At 42.6% G+C, this 18,566-nt stretch overlaps 1 protein-coding gene across 1 annotated transcript in view; it reads left to right on the forward strand.

Moving 5' to 3' along the window:
• LOC121313224 (phosphatidylserine synthase 1-like) overlaps positions 1 to 3,058 on the forward strand; it is a 22,486-nt gene extending 19,428 nt beyond the window's left edge. Inside the window, exon 13 of the mRNA XM_041245551.1 lies at positions 1 to 3,058. This exon is cut by the window's left edge and continues 462 nt beyond it. The gene's annotated coding sequence lies outside the window, so the exon portion shown is untranslated.
• The last annotated feature ends 15,508 nt before the right edge of the window (positions 3,059 to 18,566 follow it).

Genomic DNA, 18,566 nt, shown 5'->3' on the forward strand with positions numbered 1-18,566 from the left:
TCAAGCAGCTGCTGTGACATAGTTGTGACTAGTCTGGTTTTATTAATTTTGTGTTTCTCTCCAGACAAATCATGGTAAAGCACTTTTTAACTAGCATCTACGCTTTTTTTTTGCCTGTTACTTTAAAATGTATAGCTTTGTGTACGGACAGATGCTTTCTATGAGCCTGAGTCACTGAGATGAAATTGTTGTCATGTTACTTGCAATGCCAATTACTATACTGTAAGATGGAAGACTTGTCAGCTTCATTTTCATGTTCAGATGTTTATTATATTTTCCATTAAACATTCCATTATGTTGTTTTAACCTCTGAATGAATTAACCCTCTTTGACTGGCTAATCCAAAGCCGAGGAAATGGCTGATTTAATTAAGTGAACCCCTACACCAAGACTTGCTACACCAGTTACTATATAAAATAAAATAAAAACTCCACCAAGACTGTCTAACCCATGCTGTCCCGTGCAGATGAAAACTAGAGGGATCGAGGTATATCTACAACATATATTTGTATTAATTATGTTAGCTCAGTGTGGTACACCATTAAGAAGGTAAAATCTAGGATATAAATGTTATGTATGTATGTATTATCTGTAAAAGTTAGTTATGTTCGCTCCAAGCCGCACATCTTTAAATAACATGCATATCACCATAGAACTATAGAGAGCACTTTGAATATTGTGCTGAACCTATACCTACCCTTGGACAAGGGATTTAGTGTAAGATATTTCTATTAAAGTTAAATAGACACTCAGTTGTTACATACAGGTTGTGCGTTTAGGACAATAAGCACTTTATGCTTCCTATGCTATTTTCAAAATGCAGTGTGTAAAAGCCATTACCTTAACGGTGCCCATATAAAAATCACATTAGCAGTGGGGGTCTGATTGTAGTGCATACTTGTTGTAAATGCTGTCATTTTGTTGTGTGCTCAAGTGTAAGACCTACCTCCTTTATAAATAAAAACCCTTTAAAAGAAATCCTATAGAGAAACTTTTGATCTAACCAGCTTAGCTTTGTTTTTAGTTTTATTCAATTCAGTAAAACTTTATATATATAACACGCATAAATATGAGCATCACTTTGTGAGCCAAAACTATTGTAGGAGACGATTTTAATGAGTTTCGCGGGCATAACTACTCTTAATTGCCTAAATTAGACCTGCAGTTTACCTGAGGAATTGCATTAAATAAATAAATAAATACAAATTCTGTGTATTACATGACTTATTTATAAATTATTAAAAGAAAAACAGACTATAGATAGGCAAAACTATGACAGTCCCCTAAAAAAGTGTATGTAAATTAAAATACATATCTTTGTATTTCTGTTTGCAAAGATTGTTTAAATATGTAATATCTAAAAAATATATTAACGTGGATATCATCAGGTTTACGTGTTCACAGTTTTTTTTTGTAATCCTTATACTTTGAGTAACATTTTAGTTGGATCTGAAATAAATATATAGTGCAATATGAGAACAGGAGCCCCAAACATACATTTATTCAAAGTATAGGTTATGTGGTGATGAAAAGTTACAGTGGCTGTACACTGTTAGTTTTTTTTTTTTTTTTTTTTTGTTAGGTTTTTTAACATATACGTAAATCATTAAACAAAAGCTTTGAAACTCAACTGGATTTATTTAATTTTTTTAAAGCAAGTAATTTATGAGGAAGTTTAAGTTTAGGAACCGAGTTCAGCAAGACACTTTCCCATCTGTGTTTTCAAGGCAGAACTTGGTGCCTACAAACTTCATTAACCTCCAGTTTGGCATGGGCCAGATTGTCTGGTTGCTTGAAGCCAGCTATCCTTTCCACAGGCCATAGCTGTGTACATATTGATGGGTTTTAGAGCTGCAGTTCGGACCTCAGTCCTATTTTATATAAATCGCCATTCCGGTTAATAGATGCAATTCCACTGGTTCTTCACATGATCTGTAAAATATTGAAAGCGTACTATTACTACTATATATGCAAGTGTTGTGTGGCTGTAGATGTTTTGTGACATCCAGTGTGTATTTGTAAAACATTTGTCCAAAGTCCACTCTGTTTTATCTTTTGCATGTTACTTTGGGCAAGATTTAGGACAGCATAATGTATATGTAACAATTAACTCAGAAAAGTGAGAAAATGTGTTAATCAGAAAATTAATGTAAAAAAAAATGGATTACTGATGGTATGACCCTGTTGAGTGAATGTGACCGGTATTGGCATGTCTACACTCCAGTTTCCTTAATATTTCACCAAAACTGCTGCATTGTACAGGGTCTGTGCCAATGACGTATGGTTTTGTGTTATAATTCTCTGCAGAATTTGGAAGGTTAGTTGATAATTTTAGGCAGGATCTGGTTGTTCATAAGGTACTTTTTACAGTCGGTAAAAGATTTGTGATAATCAATAAATGTATCCATGCTGTATTGACTGGGTATACTCTTAGGCTGTTACAAACTCGGGAGAAGCAGTTGAGGCTATGAAAAACATGTACAAGCTACCTAATCCATCTGTGTGCACATAAAACTTGCCAGTGGATACATTTGATGCTGACAGAAAGTAAAAAAAAAATTAAAAATCAAAACTCAGTTTTAAATGTTAACATCTGGTTTGTAAAGGGTGAATTTATTGAGCCCAAGGAACAGTGTTTGCTGTTGTGTTGATTTTCAAATAGAACTGTTCCAAAACCACTTTTACATGTGTTTGTATGCTGTGTGTTGAATTCAGGAAACAAAAACAAAAAAATATATACTGTTGTAATACAGGTAGCTGTATGTAAAATAATGCCATATAGTGAATAACTGGCTATAACATTATGTGGAGCTTTATATATGTATACAGTAAAACTGTGACTGACTTCTCTCAGGAAAATGCAAACAAGTTTGTGATACTAGAAAATGAATGACTTTGACTTTGAAATAAACCTACGAAAATAGCCCTGTCCACATTTCTTCTATTGACAGTTTTGTTTTATGTTCATCTGTTTACTGCAGCAATTTGATGTATTTACTTGCTTACCAGATCATTTATTAATATGTGTCAAACTTAAATAAAATAGTCAAACACCTCACCCTGATTTGGGTATTTTGACATAAGATTGTTTAACTGTTTCTGACTAATACTGACACAAATACGACACCAAAATGCCCTACTCCTTCTCTAACATCTTGCTCACATAAACCATAAACTAACTACACTACCTGAAAAAATGAAAGCAGCAAATATTAAATCAGGACATACAACCAAGAAAGTTGGTATGGCAATAACTACATAGATGCCCTTCTGCATTGAAGGTTTCATGGATCTTAATGTGTTTTCAAGGGGTAGGTTTACAGCTCCATGATACCCAGTCTTGAACCCTATATAAGGCCATCAGCCCTGTGTTTGTTCTGCTGCAAGATAATGCTGTAGTCATACTGTCAGGATTGTCATGGATTCCCTGAGTAGGAGATTACAGAAGTGATGGATTGGCCAACAAAACCATAACCTCATAGAACATTTTTGAGACCTTCTAAGACTTCATGTTTGTCAGCATTGTAACCCTTTATATCAGAGCTTGGTGTTACATGGACTGAAGAATTGGACAGGATCCCCAAAATATAATTTTCCGCCTGATTAGAAGCATTCTCAGGTAATGTAGAGATTGAATCAATTCCAGAGGCACCTATACTTATTACTGAGACATTTGTACTGGTGTGTTGACACGCCCTTTAAGTAAGATACTTTTTTAAATACAATATGTAAATCTGTGGGGGGGGGGGGGGGGGGGGGGGGGGGGGGGGATTTTTCACTGGAGGAAATTCCAGCCTCAATGAGGGTGTTTAATGTAGGTGCACAAGTTCTCTGACTTCATGAGGATTTCTGACACAATAAACTAATTGAAAATATGGTCCTGTGTTCAGCAATGACTCAAGACTACTTCAAAATGCTGCAATTGCTTTAATGAAAAATGCCTTTGCTAGTGCCTTCTGAAGGTCTGTCACTGTATAATTTTATAAGCTTATTTTTTATTCCCTAAAAGGTTACTCTGTCAAGTGAAAAGAAAGTGTTGGGTCATCAGACTAATCTTTGTAATGTAGGAAGAACAGTGTCTAAGTGCATTATTGAAGCAGCTAGATGGTGCTGCAGGCTTATTCACCAGCCTTCATGTCTTAAACCTCTGGAGGACTAGCTTAGAATCAAGCCCAGGTCACAAGTGAAATCAGTTTGAAAGACTCAACTTGAACCCTGGGAAATGTTACTCCATGTCACAAAACCACCACACAATTCACCACGATTGCCAGTCTCTGCCTGAGAGAGGGTCAGAGCTAAATGACAGGATATGTCCAGTTCAGGACTGAGGTTCACTGGCAGCGCTGCAAATGCAAGACCACTGCATTTGCACCAAAATAAAATGGAAAATAAGAAAAGCAGCGCAACTCAGTAATTAGAGTTAGGACAAGAGTCAGTGGCTTCACTAGCAGGAAGTATACAGCTATACAGGTGAACAAGCAGAGACTCACAGGTGGGAAAATGCTTTCCAAACTGAACCTCTACTGAGTAAGGAAGACACAGCTGGATGTTGAAGCTGGGCAAATGAGCTTTGCTAATGTGGCATACAGTATCTTATTGATTAGGTGAACTAAATTATGATTTTATTTACAGGGTGAATACAATGTTGGGTGATGAGGTGTTCATAGTGGTGTTAGAAGATATGGTGTTTGTATAATGTTTTTCTATTTAATATGTTCTGTGTATTTTCTTTGTCTTTTATTCAAACTTTGTAAGCTTGTGTGATGAGGACACATTCCTTATTTGGGTGTGATATATGGAGGTTGTCTGTGTCTTGTACTCTTCTGTTGTAATCTCTTGTAATATATCTTAACAGCTGGGTGTGTGTGTCAGATGCATGAAGTATGACTATGTTTATTAGTTGGACCAATAGAGAAAAGGTAAGGTAGGATTCCAAGCTGCACTGTTACAAAAAGAAAGAATTGTTGATGAATGATGTAACCACAGCTTAGGTATAAAAAGTCTTATTTAGAGCTCTTTGTTAGACGAGAGGAAAAAGACTGGTACACTGTTGTCTCTGAAATTGGTAATTATGCTCATTAATGCCTTTTTCGTATTGTGTGCTGATATTGAAGTTTAACAAAGCATTAGTATTACACTTAATAACTTTTATTGAGCTACAGTATTCATTCTGGGTTAATCTAAAAATAATCAAAATAAGACTTACACTAGAGAGGTAGTTAACAATAGGATGTAAAGTGTTGTTTGTTTAGTTGACATGCATTGCTTGCATTATTATTATTTCTTTTAAATCGGTCTAGAATAAAATACTTGAAAGAAGAATTAGGACCTGCATGATCATAGTATTCTCACACATGCTAATTGTAAATCACAGCTGTTCCAAATTCTCTGAACTAGAAAAATGCAAGCACTCTTATGCAAAGGATACATATGTTTCATCTACCATAAGGAACTAGATTTGTGACTGGAGAGAAGTTCTGAATGTTTCAGCTTTTTAAGGACACAATCTTTCTTGGGAGGAAGAGATTTGCAGTTGAATGTTCTAAGAACACTGTACAATTGTACTGAAAAAGTGTACAATCCTAACATGTAAGATAAAATGGAAAACATCTGGACTCACTGACTTAGGGCCTCGTTCACTAAACAGCAGTAACGTGCTTTGCATGCATTAAGCCTCTTAACTGCATGCTTTGCACACCTGCTGTATTCACTAACCGGTGGCAGGCAACCTAGCGTGTGGAGAAAAAGAAAAAAAAAACAGGAAAAAATACAGCATTCGAGTCATTCAGATATAATAATTAATGTTAATGGGTGGAACCATATGCAACTTACATCACAAAATATTGTGAGGGAGGGAGGTAGTTGATATGCAAACCATATTCACTTAATGGTGCTAACTTTACTAGGTGCCTCGGAGTGTGTTAAAAGTATCACTTATTGAAACAGGCGGTGTTACAGCACAGAACCAGGGGAAGAGTGCAAATGAGAGCACAAAAAGAGTCAGGGAGAGAGTATTTCGGACCATACAAATGATACTAGGACAGTGTGAGGATGTAATAACTAGATACAGATCACAAGGGTTATGTATGTATAGACACAGTGCAAATAATTGCAGATGCAAAATTCAAACTGCACTGCAGCCAGGCAATTATTTCGCACAGCGCCCTATGTAAGTTTAAGAGCAATGCACTTTACTCAACAAGCACAAACAACAGACCACAATTATGATAATTAATTGTCTCAATGAGCGCATCGGTCTATTTAGCGGCCGCACTTGCAGAGTTAGGATTACAGAGAGCAGTAGTCACATATGGCATGTGGAGCACAAAAATACAAAGCAAAAAAAAATATCAGAGGAGGGGTAGCAAAGTCCTGTTGGCATAAAAAAAATAAAAAATAATAGTACGTTTTCTGAGAAGGACTTGAGAGTCTTTACAGCTGAGGTCACTCAGCATGAAGCTGAGTCGTTTGGAAAAGCCTCAGCCAACATCAGCTATGATAGACCCCTTCCTTGGGATGAAGCATTCGGTTCCTCCCGCCGAGGGATTAAACCCGTCATACTGAGGAAGCCATATCTCTTTTTTTGCATCGAACCTGTGAGGGCGACTGATGCGACCTTGTGTTTGGTGGATGTCTTCTCTTTCAGAGAACCAGGGTTATGGTAGGTAACCTAACGTTCCCTTTCAATTTGAAGACGACCACCAATGTCACTATGGGATTAGTATACCAGAGCCGTCGTGAGGGAGAAAGATCTGCAGCATATGAGAGACGCATCAGAACCACATAACCCAAAGGTTAGCGATGTGAGCTTATACCCTCAAGGACCCTCGTGCCTAATGAAAGCAGGGAAGGATCTACCACATTAAGGCAGTAGAACCTGGAGAAAGTATGCGGCGTAGCCCAGCTTGCTGCAGTACAGATATCAGACAGAGACTCCCCTCTGAAGAGGGCTCAAGATGTAGCTAACCATCTTGTGGAATGTGCGGCTACCCTCCCAGGTGGGGGCAAGCCAATACCATCATACGCAGTTGGGACTGTGTCTGCAATGCAATGCTACAGCCGCTGCTTTGAAAGGGGCTGTCCTACGGTCTGAATCCTGTAACAGACAAAGAGCTGGTCAGAATAACGCAGACCTCTTCTCTTATCCAAGTAGCATCTCAGTGCCCGCACTGGGCAGTGGAAATCTCTTATCCAGAAAACTGGGGTGGATGGAAGGTCTCCAGTTCCACAGACTGCTTAATGTGGAAGGCTGTGATCACCTTGGGGAGGAAAGCAGGGTTTGTACACAGTGACACCCTGCTGCCATCGTCCCAAATACGCATGCAGGAGCTGTGCACTGACAGCGCCTGCAGCTCACTGGCCCGCTTAGCAGAGGTGATAGCGAAGAGGAAGGCTATCTTCATAGACAGGTACTTCAACTCTATGGAGAGTATGGGCTCAAACAGGGCCTTCGTGAGATCCTCCAGTATGATGTCAAGGCTCCATTTGGGGAGGATATAATTGCTTTAAGAAACGTCTTTAAGAAACCCGGTCACCATAAAATGCGCACCCAGAGATATCGAATCTACAGGGGCATGGCACACAGAAATAGCCGCTAAATATACATTCAATGTGAAAGGTGACTGTAGCAAAGTGGTAATTAGTAGACCAGGTGAAGTGCAGGTGTAGTAATCCAATGAAAAAAAACAGACAACAAAGTACAGGTGAAATGATTTGTTTTTATTTATAATCCATTTGTCTGTTAACCAAGCCGAAAAATGCACTGTAATGAAAAAGGGTTGCAGTCCCATAAATAATAAGCACAGTTCTAGTACAATACAATACGTGCAACAACTGGTGAACAAGTGGTGAAATGTCTGGGTTTTAGTGCTGGCAGTGGGTGACATTTCTGGATTGTGTAAGCCATCTAGTCTACGTGAACAAATAACAATGAACAATGATTTAGACAGATAAACAAAACAAACAAAACACTCACAGCTCTCTCTATTAATACACAGGTCCTTTTGGTTTCAGCGTAACCATAATAAGGAACAAATCACATTACTATGTCCCCTATTTATACTGTGTGATAGAGAGAGAAAGGAACGATGCTGTAAATCTCCCTCCCGATTAGAAAGGGTGCTGTGTAAGGGGGAAGGTAAGCTGCCTCCTAGAGCTGCCACCTCGGTGGTAGGTGGAAACCAGAAGGTGACCATATTGGGAGGGGCTTGTAGCTGCTAGTACTCAGGACGATTCCATTGCAGTCAGCTATGGGGCAACCCTCTATTAGGGAAACCATGGCAACACGGTGACTGCGGGGAGGAGTTTGCTGGGTACAAAGGGGAGCAGCTACATCAAAACCTCTGCTTACGTTAAAGAATGAAACTAGATGGCCGGAGCCTGTATTGATTGATTTGTTTGGTTGGATTACTTGTGTTTTGTGTTGCAGAGGAGGAGTGAGCCGCGGACCAGCTGAGCACAGAGCACATCCCTGCACAGCACAGCACAGCACCGCACCGCACCACTCACGTCCCCACGTTCTCTGTGCACGCAGTGCTCTTGGTGCTGAGAAGCATGGTGCCGTGTTGCCATGGTTTCCCTAATAGAGGACTGCCCCGCAGCTGACTGCAATGGAATCGTCCTGAGTACTTGCAGCTACGCTCCCCTCCTAATATGGTCACCTTCCGGTTTCCACCTACCACCGAGGTGGCAGCTCTAGGAGGCAGCTTACCTTCCCCCTTACACAGCACCCTTTCTAATCGGGAGGAAGATTTACAGCATCGATCCTTTCTCTCTCTATCACAACTGTCAACCATGACCCCTTGGTTAACTAACACATCCACACCTCCAATCCGCAGGTGCAACGCCGTTAACCTTCCAGGTCAATGATGTAGTGTACCGTAGCTCCGTCCCCTTTCTAGATGACCAACTTCCACCAAACCCTAGGAATAAATTGTAGGGCTAACTAGTCCAAGGTACTCTGTTCCCTTTACAAAGTGCCGTCACAGGTCAGGGGAGAGATCTAACAGAAAGAATCATTCGATCTCTGTCACAGTGACCTACCAACATCAAGCAGTTCTTGTAGAAACTAAGATAACTGGTATGGGCAAGAGACTGGGACATGACTCTTAGTCAGACACCAATTTTGAAAAACTTCCACTTGTAGGTGTACAGAGACCTAGTGGAATCTGCCCTAGCGTTCTGCAATGTGCCCCCAACCACATCTTATAGCCCTAGGGCTAACCAGCGGTCCCTTTCAGGGGCCAGACATATAGCTGGAACCTGTCTGGTGCCGGGTGCCAAAGAGTGCCTCTCGTCTGACTAAGAATATCCAGATAAAATGGGATCTCTCAGGGCTAGCCTTGTAAGAGCTGACAAAGGGTCGAGAACCAGATCCTTCTGGGCCACCTAGGGGCCACTAGGAGAACTGACGCCTTCTCTAACTGGACCTTTTCGAGAAAGGCCGGGAGTAACGGCATCGGCAAGAATGCGTATAGGGCCACTCCTACGCTACTGCGTCAACGCCGAGTGGACCGCCTAAGCGTTGGAGGGAGTAGCAGAGGGGGCAGTGTGTCATCTCCGCCGAGGTGAAGAGATCAACCTGAGCCTTCCCTAATCGTTCCCAAATGCACTCCACCACCTGAGGGTGCAGTTGCCACTCAAATGGATGCGGATCTTCCCTTGAGAGGAGGTCCACTGCCCAATTCACCACTCCAGGAATGTGTGTCGCCCATAGGGACAGCAAGTTCCCTTGAGCCCATGTCAAAAGCCTGAAGGCAATGCAATGTAACCCCAGGGACCGTAGGCCAGCCTGGTGGTTTACATAGACCACCACTGTTGCCTTGTCCGTCTGGATCAACACATTTGCACCTCGCAGAACCACGAGGAAGTGGTGGAGAACAAGGAGACCGCTTGCAACTCAAGCATACTTATATACAGGGATGCCCAGCAATCCCACCATGATCCGAGAATTTCTCTGCCTTCCCAGACCTTCCCCCAACCGATGTTGGAGGCGTCTGTCATCACCACTTAGCAGTTTAACACCACTCCCATCCGCACACCCTCGCACAGGTGAGAGGTCGTCCACCAGCGTAGGGCTGATGAGCACATATCTGACATCGTCAGCCAATGGTGTCTGTCACGCTTGGGATGTAGGTGAAACGCGTTGAGCCACACTTGTAGCGGGTGCATGCGGAGTAAACCCAGCTGAATGGCTGATATGGCTGCAGTCATCAGACCCAACAGTTTCTGGCACAGTATCATAGTGACCTGCAATCCCTGTCGAAACAGGGAGAGGCAACCTTGAGTAGCTGCTACTCTGTTGTCCGACAGGTATGCACGCATCATATTGGAGTCCAGCCGGAACCCAGAGTACATTGTGCAGAGTGTAAGCAGATTTGCTTCGTTAATGGTGAGGCCCAGCCTCGCCAGATGCTCTGTCATGACCACCGTGTGGGCCACTGCTCCCTCTTGCAACTGGGAACAGATCAACCAGTCATTGAGGCAGTTTATTAATCTGATCCCCTGCAGCCACAGGGGGACCAGGAAAGTGTCCACGCGCTTTGAAAATGTACAAGGAGCTAGGAAGAGGCCGAATGGCAGCACAGCGAACTCGTAAACGCTTCACTGAAAGGCAAAGCAGAGCAGAGCTTGCTCTGCTCTGGATGAATGGGAATGTAAAAATACGTGTCCCATAAGTCCATGGTGATGAACCAGTCGACCGGCCAGACTGACTGGAGAATGTGACGGTGAGTCAGCATCTGAAACCTTCTTTCTTTTAAGACCTCGTTGAGAAGCCTCAGGTCTAGGATGGGGCAAAAGCTGCCATCTTTTTTGGGCACCAGAAAACATCTCGAGTAGTACCCCTCTCCATGCGAGATGGGATCTATGAGATGAATGGCTTGCTTGCACAGCAAGGTGGCCACTTCCTTCTGAAGAACTGAGGCCTGGAGAGGGTCTGTCATGAAAGTACGCCTAGGGCGGTGGCTCTGTAACCACCTGCTGTGTATTAATAGAGAGAACTGGTGCATACATCTTCTTGAAGTGTGTCTCCGAAACCCTGCATTGCGGTTTTGGACACACAGGGTCTTTGGGCAATCCTACCACCGGAAGAGCCTTGACCAAAGTCCACAATGGTGTAGTCTACTGCTGGAAAACCTTCCAGGCCCAGTTTCTCCACGCCTTCAAAGGGGGCAAGCTGCGAGGCTTGCTTCAACATGCTTGGGGCTGAGGCCGGATGATCCCAGGAGGAGCGTACCTCCTCCACGAAATCCGGGAAGGCCTGGGATTTTAATGGGATAGAAGCCATCGTCTGTGTCTGAAACATGGACCAGCATGGTTCTGCCGCTGGCGTTCAGGAAACCCATCCCATCAGTGCCGATATCAAGGCCACCTCCCAGCTAAGATCCGCCTCTGCAGAGAGCTCGGGCTCTCCTCCTACCTCCATCCCAGAGCAGGAGGCCTTGCCCCAGGAGCCCGCTATAGAGAGCATGTCCTCCTGTGCCAGCAGGGACACCTCTTCCCATTCACCTTGATCTCCCCTGGGGGAGTGAGGGTACGGTACTTGGGGCATCAGCAGAGCTGGAACTGCAGCCAGGACCGCAGGTACTTGTCTGGACAGGAGCTCCAGGACTTGGGCCATCTGAGCCTTAAGGTCCATGATGTCCCTTGCTTGCTTGAGCACTTCCGCCGTCTCGCTTGCGGAGATGGGAAGCAGCTACAGGGGGCCTGTGCATGGGGAATGTCCAGGAGGGGGTCCTGGGGCAGTCCGTGTAGGAGGGGCTCTGGGGCTCCGAGAGCTGCTGATGGTCCGGACACATGGGATGTGGAACTTGCCCTTGTTGTTCTTTCTAGCCAGTTCTCTAGCACCTGCTGCTGAAAAGCCACGCAGATGCTACAGGCCACCTCACTCTCAAGGGCCAAGGTGGCGTGCTAGACTGGCCAAGGTGGCATGCCTGTCTTCCTTAGGGAGTTTAGCCCTACAGGACGTGCAAGCATGAAAACCGTCCTTGCTCGTCATCATGGTGGAATGCTCAACACTAATTGCACGGTGTGCTTTGTGCACAGTGTGCACCGAATGCAGAGTGCACAGAGTGCATCGTTTGCACTGAGCACCGTGTGCACCGGTTGCACCAAGCACCGTGCATATCAAGCACTAATTGCACCGTGTATTGTGTGTACTACATACACTGAACACTATGTGCATTGAGTGCACCAACCACTGGGTACACTGAGCACCGTGTGTACCAGAAAGCAGAGGCCAATATACGCACAGAGGCATTAACACCGTGTGCGTTGGACTCCACACGTACCGGGTGCGTCAAGCAGCATGCGCACCAGGCACCTTTTGTACCGAGTACCGTGTGCACTATCTGCACCAAGTACCGTGCAGCACTGTATCCACTTGCACTGAGCGCTGTGAGTAACTCGTGCACTGTACGCTGTTAGCACCGGGTGCTGTGTGCAATAAGCACCTTGCACACCAAGGTACCAAAGTACCGAGGACTGAGCATGCACAGACGTACCGAAGCACTGGGGGGCAGCTATGCAATGGTGCCTACCCTAACCACGTGGTCACACACCTGGTCAGTGCATAGCATAGGCCGAAGGCCGAAGCCGCTGCAGGCGAGATGGAAGCAGACAGTAAACACAGTGAAAAATGGTTGGGGGAGAACACATTATTGTTTGTTATGAAAGGCCCAACTCTCCGAGGTGGGTAGGCCTACGCAGCAGGCGAGGTCTACTCTACAGCAGGATGTATGTAATACAGAGCCCGGTGGAGAAATACACAGCTAGTTCGCTATAGTTGTTAACAACCGTTCTGCAGCTATTATACAGACGGGGAATCGTCATAGCAGCTGAACAAACAAGATCCAATCCAGCTGCCAGACAGCGGCTGGCGGAATCATTCGAAAGCAGGGATGCGGCAAGGCCTAGCCCCGTGGAGGAATTGTATTCTCCCAAAAGTGTAGTTTTTCGAGAGAAAAAACGCACACGTACACTTTTTATAATACTACACAGGCAATCATTCACATATGACAGACGGGGAAAAAAAGTCTGCAATGCAAGTGAGCAGGCTGCTGGAAGTGAGAAAACAGAAAAAGAAACTTCAGTTAGGAGTCACTGATTCTGGGAAAGTGGCAAGCAGGCTTTCAGCATAAATGCAGGAGCTCTGCAGTTGACTCAGGAAGCTCTTTTTACAGACAAAGCTCAGTTTAACACAAAGGTCTTCCTCAGTATTGTCAAGGAAATTCATGGTTAAATTTGTTTTAATATAAGCATTTTTCAGATATTTAATTCAGACTCTTGTCTGTGTTGACATGCTGTGGTGATTGGGTTGTTAACACAGATTCCAGAACATTCTTACTCAGATCTACTTCAATGCTTGATGATTAGATAAGGCACAGGCCGCAAATTGTGTAAACTCTTTGAAGCTCGCTATCTGATTGTCTAGACTTCTAAGGTGTCATAAAACTTACCAAGGGAAGCTATAGTAAATGTGCAATTGTACCATTATTGTGTTAAAAGTTAGTTAATGCTTTAATAATCATTTTTAATTACATAACTTGTAGACACAAGTTTAATAGTTATTTTAAGTAAGTTTCCCAATAAACCTGAAGGGTTTATTGTGTTTTAAAAGAATATTATAAACTAATAACTATTTTTGAATATTATCCTTTGATTGTATTTTGATGTGTTTTATATGCTTGTAAGTGTAATTTTGTATAGAGAATGAAACTGAAATTCATATGCTTCTCTAATGAATGTAACTAAAGTTATATTAAATAGGAGGTTTAAATGTTAAATGTAAAATCCTTTGCTAACGACATGGGTGGATACATTGCATTTCTAACATACCCTTTTTGTGTGACACGCAACTGTCTATCAAATACTGTGAACCAATGGAACAAGGGAACACCTATACATCATGTTGTTTAAACTCAAAAGAAGGATTTTCTTCCTCTCTGGATGCTCTGGAGTCATGCTCTTTGGATTCACTTGCTGGATTCTCTCGTTCTTCAAAACATCTAATTTCTCTCAACTCATCAAACTCTGAAGTTCTTCAACAAAAACACAATGATGTAATCTTCAAATCTGTCCATGAGAAGATAGGCTCCCTCCGGAACGATGAAAGCTTTTGCCTACAGCCTTCACAGAGATACTGCACTGTGCTGCTGCACAATTAACTTCTACAGAGAAGATGACCGCGTAAAGAAGACTTTGTTTTAAACAACAGAATAATTATCAAACTTATATTGTGTGTTTACAAGTACCTGAACTGAAGCCATGATAGTAATATCATCACAATATGTAATGTGCGTCTATTCAACTAGACGCTGAACATTGTACATGTGTACTTAGCCACATGGAAGCTGGCGCATGTATATGTAATGTGTGACTCAACCAAACAATGTATGATGAACTATTAAGACAGCTTCACTAATGCAGAACTCTGTGATAGAGAGCACATCAGGGATTTATTATGAACATTTATCAATGCATTACTTTTCCTTGAATGCTTTATTTTATTTCTTCCTTATACATAGGTTTTTAACTTTGAAGTCTAGCCGTTATTCTTCTTCCTTTGAGAATATGAATAAATGCAATAATAATTTGGATTGTTAGGTATCTTTTTGTCTTATAACAAATACACATTTATGATTGATTTGAAATACTTAAACATACATAATATTAATGGTTAATCTCTTTTCATCATGAATCTACGGATAATTAAGCCAGAATCGTTAGTTCTTATTGAGGTATTGTGTTTATTGTGGTTAATAATTATATTATGAGCTATAATGAGTATTTTCTTTAATGGTAATTGGCGAAGAAACAGTTGTGACATAAATCCTAGATATACAACGTAAATATGCATAACATTCTGACGAGGTTAATTCCTCTGGGTGGGACAGAGTGCTTCATCCCAAGGATGGGACCTATCGGCAGCTCTGATATAAAGAGTTCAGTGATACCTACCCAATAGGCAGGCATATCCCAGAGCCGCTGCTGACAGTCTCTTCAAAGTGGTTGCTGCCCCCCTAGTTACCGGAGGCTGTTTCTACTTCTTCCCTGTACTATAGTCCCATTACATAAACATAACTAAAGACTAGATTTTTTTTTTTTTCGTTTACATTACATAATCTTTAGTCCATACGGGCGGTGTCTGACTCTGGCAGCACACCTGTCAGATGTTATCTCAACTGGTGTCTCTCACACTGGCGATGGTATGGTAAAATCATCAGTAACAGGTAGGTGATCTGGAACATCTTTGTTTCTACCTTGGCAAACAGATGATTTCCATTACATGAGATTAGATGTTAAACTTCATGCTGATTTGAACTCGGTTCTCGCCAAGATAAGCACCAACTAAGACGTAGCTTTTCAGTAAACTAATGTGATCCATCTGCATCGCCATCCATTTGCATTGTTTTCCATCTGATGATGTAGATATCCTTCTATCTGGTGTTAATGGCTGAAGTGTAATGCTGACTCCAGGGATCAGCTCATTTTGCCTCCCCAGTGCATCAGCATAAACAACAGCTGCGATGCTGGCTCCGGGGATCAACCCATCGCAGTCTCCCCAGCGCATCAGCATCACAACCGTCTGGATTGAGCTGAGTAGGGTACATCTCTGGGGGCTTCAAGTGGGCAACTTCCATCCTCAATGTTTTGTTGACTAGCCCACGACACCTCAAGAGGGCTCAACAGTGATTCTGGCATCCCAGCATCACCACCCTCCATCCCCCACTCAGCTCAGCCCAGCTTACTTACCTGTACATCAGCGTTGCTTTCTTTCTATTGTGCTTGAGATTCCCATCTAGAATCTTTCTGTCTCAACCACAGCCAGTTGCTGCACCTTTTTGCTGCTTCAGTTAAGTTCTTCACTGTGCGACGCAACTCTTGGCCACTGAACCCGACGTCTCTGAGAAACCAGGTTATATGCCACAAATCCTCGACAACCCACCTCCACTGGGTAAACTCGGACTCTCTATCCTCGCTGTTCTGCTTCAGCAGCTAGTTGAGCATACCAAAGTTTCTTCCTCTCATATGCCTCATCCACAGCATCTTTCTATGGCACTGTTCACTCTACCAGATGAACAATGCTTGCTGATCCAGACCCTAAGACAATGTCTGGTCGAAGGTTAGTGGTGGCAATCTCAGGTGGAAAAATAAGCCCTTGACCAACAACTGCCAGCATCTTCCAATATCTAGCAGCTTCCAGTTGTCCTGAGCGAGGCTTGATTTTAACACCTTTTCTTGGTTGTTGCTCTCCTGGATGGAGGAATATTGTCTTTTGTGTGTAATGCTTTGATGGAACTGGTGGCAACTTATTGGTCAGGTTATGCTTGTCTTCCAATGCTAAGGCCAAACATCACAGCACCTAGTCATGGCTAAGACCCACCTTACATCCTGTCAAAATGTGCCTTACTGTTGCAGGTAATGAACACAAAGGACATGAGGGATCCTTACGCACCCAAAGGTTTAGGTTCAGTGGTGATGGGAGAACATCATATGCTGATCTGATAAGGAAACTGATCCTGCTCTGTTCTATTGTCCATAGGTCTTACCAGCCAATGTTGCGTTGTTCCACACTTTCCCATCTCATCCATTCTCCCTGCTTGGCCTGGGAAATGGCCTTTACACACGTAATCATCTCCTCCTGCTTTAGCACCTCATTGACTACCAGCTTCCTCCATTGAGCCAGGGTTGCCTTGTGCCATGTAGGAGGAGCTGAATTGAGACCAAAACCTCCTTTTCCATGCTGAACTTGCCCCATAATATCTCCAATTCGAAGGGCAGCCTTAGCATCTTCCATAGCTTTCTTTGCCTTCCATTTTCTTCCAGTTTTCAACACAGGTGCTGCCTCCCTTACGCATTTATCACATGAATCTACTAATGTCATTTCCAGTCGGACTTTGGTGCACTTAAACTCTAGAGCAGAGATTGGTAGCTGCAGTATTCCTTTACCATAATGTCCCACTCTGCTTAGGCAGCGTGGAACTCCCAACCATTTCCTGACGTATGAACTGATCAAAGCTTCCAGCTTCTCAACTGTTGTCAAGGAAACATCGTACACAGTTAGTGGCCACAACAGTCTTGGCAGTAGACCAAACTGAAAGCACCAGAATTTCAGTTTGCCTGGTAAAGTGCTGCTGTCTATGCTCTTCAATCCTTCCACTGCTTGTTGTCTAACTTCTCCCACACGAACTGTGTCCTTTAGATCCCCGTCGTACCATCTCCCTAGACTTTTCACTGGCTTCTTAGACACTGTTGGTATTGCCTCACCATTAATGTAGAACCTTTTATCTAATACTTTACCTTTAATTATAGAGATGGTCCTTGATTTAGTGGGCTTGAATTGCATTCATGCCCATTCAATGTTATTGGTTAATTTGCCCAATAACCGATTAATGCAGGCTACTGTTGTAGTCATTGTTGTCATGTCATCCATGTATGCTCAAATTGGTGGTAATCGCATTCCAGAAGCCAAGCACTCTCCTCCCACTACCCATTTTGATACCCTTATAATTACTTCCATTGCCATGGTAAAAGCCAGTGGAGAAATGGTACATCCTGCTGTAGCAATTCACTTGCTCCATGAAGTGGGGGTAAGTTTCACCCACCTGTCCCTTTAATTGGGGTCAGTAGCCTAGCCAGGTTAAAACTCAATTTCTCATAGTTCCTTGCCATCACCCTCTGTTCATCATCTCCCCCCATTGGCTCATTCAGATATCCACTCCTCCAATCTCATAGCTTCTTGGAAGCCAGCTCTGGTATTAAAGCTAGCTGGGTAGGCCAGGAGGAGACTCAATTTTTCTCTTGAGGAATCCATTTACAAACAACTAGCATATTACTTAATTAACAGTGTAACTTTAACTAATTTAGAAAACTACTGGTGCATCCATTTTTTTTTTTCATAATCATGTACTTTGTCTAAACCTTTCTTTTTTGTTTACACTGTTACTTGTTTAAGTTTAGTTGCTGTTCAAGGTCTGTTTAGGGTTTGTTTTTTGGTAGTGTGTTCAGTCTCCATTTTGTTCCTGATCCTCCGGATATTTTCCAAATGGCTGTTCACCACTCAACCCGGAACTACTCGACAGACTCACCATTTTCAAAGATTGTTATTTTTTCATCAACCTTCATCCACCATCGTCGGTACAGGACTCTATTCAGGACTTCATTATTTGTTGGTGAGATTATTCCTTTTTTTGTTTGCTGGTTTTTTCTACTTTACTTTGATACTTTGGTTACTGGAATTTTGGTTTTGTTCTTTTGTTACTTTGGACTTCATCTGCATTACTTCACTGGACTTGTTAGGCCTAAATTTAATTAATCATCCATTGCCATCAAGACGGTCTTTGTAATTGTTTTCCCCACATATTTATTCATTCACCTTTGTCTCTATTGCCTGTCGGTGTGTTGGTTTTGTATTGGTGTGGTGTTTGTGTGTGTGGATTTATTGGAGGCCCACCGGACACCACATTAATTTCACTTTTAATGTTAGTTTGTTTGGATGTTTGTTTAATTCACTTTCCTTTCTTACTCACCTGTACCTTCCATCTAACTAAATGTTCTCTGCAATA

This window comes from Polyodon spathula, chromosome 3 (assembly GCF_017654505.1).
Source record: "Polyodon spathula isolate WHYD16114869_AA chromosome 3, ASM1765450v1, whole genome shotgun sequence".
In the NCBI taxonomy this organism is placed as follows: domain Eukaryota; kingdom Metazoa; phylum Chordata; class Actinopteri; order Acipenseriformes; family Polyodontidae; genus Polyodon; species Polyodon spathula.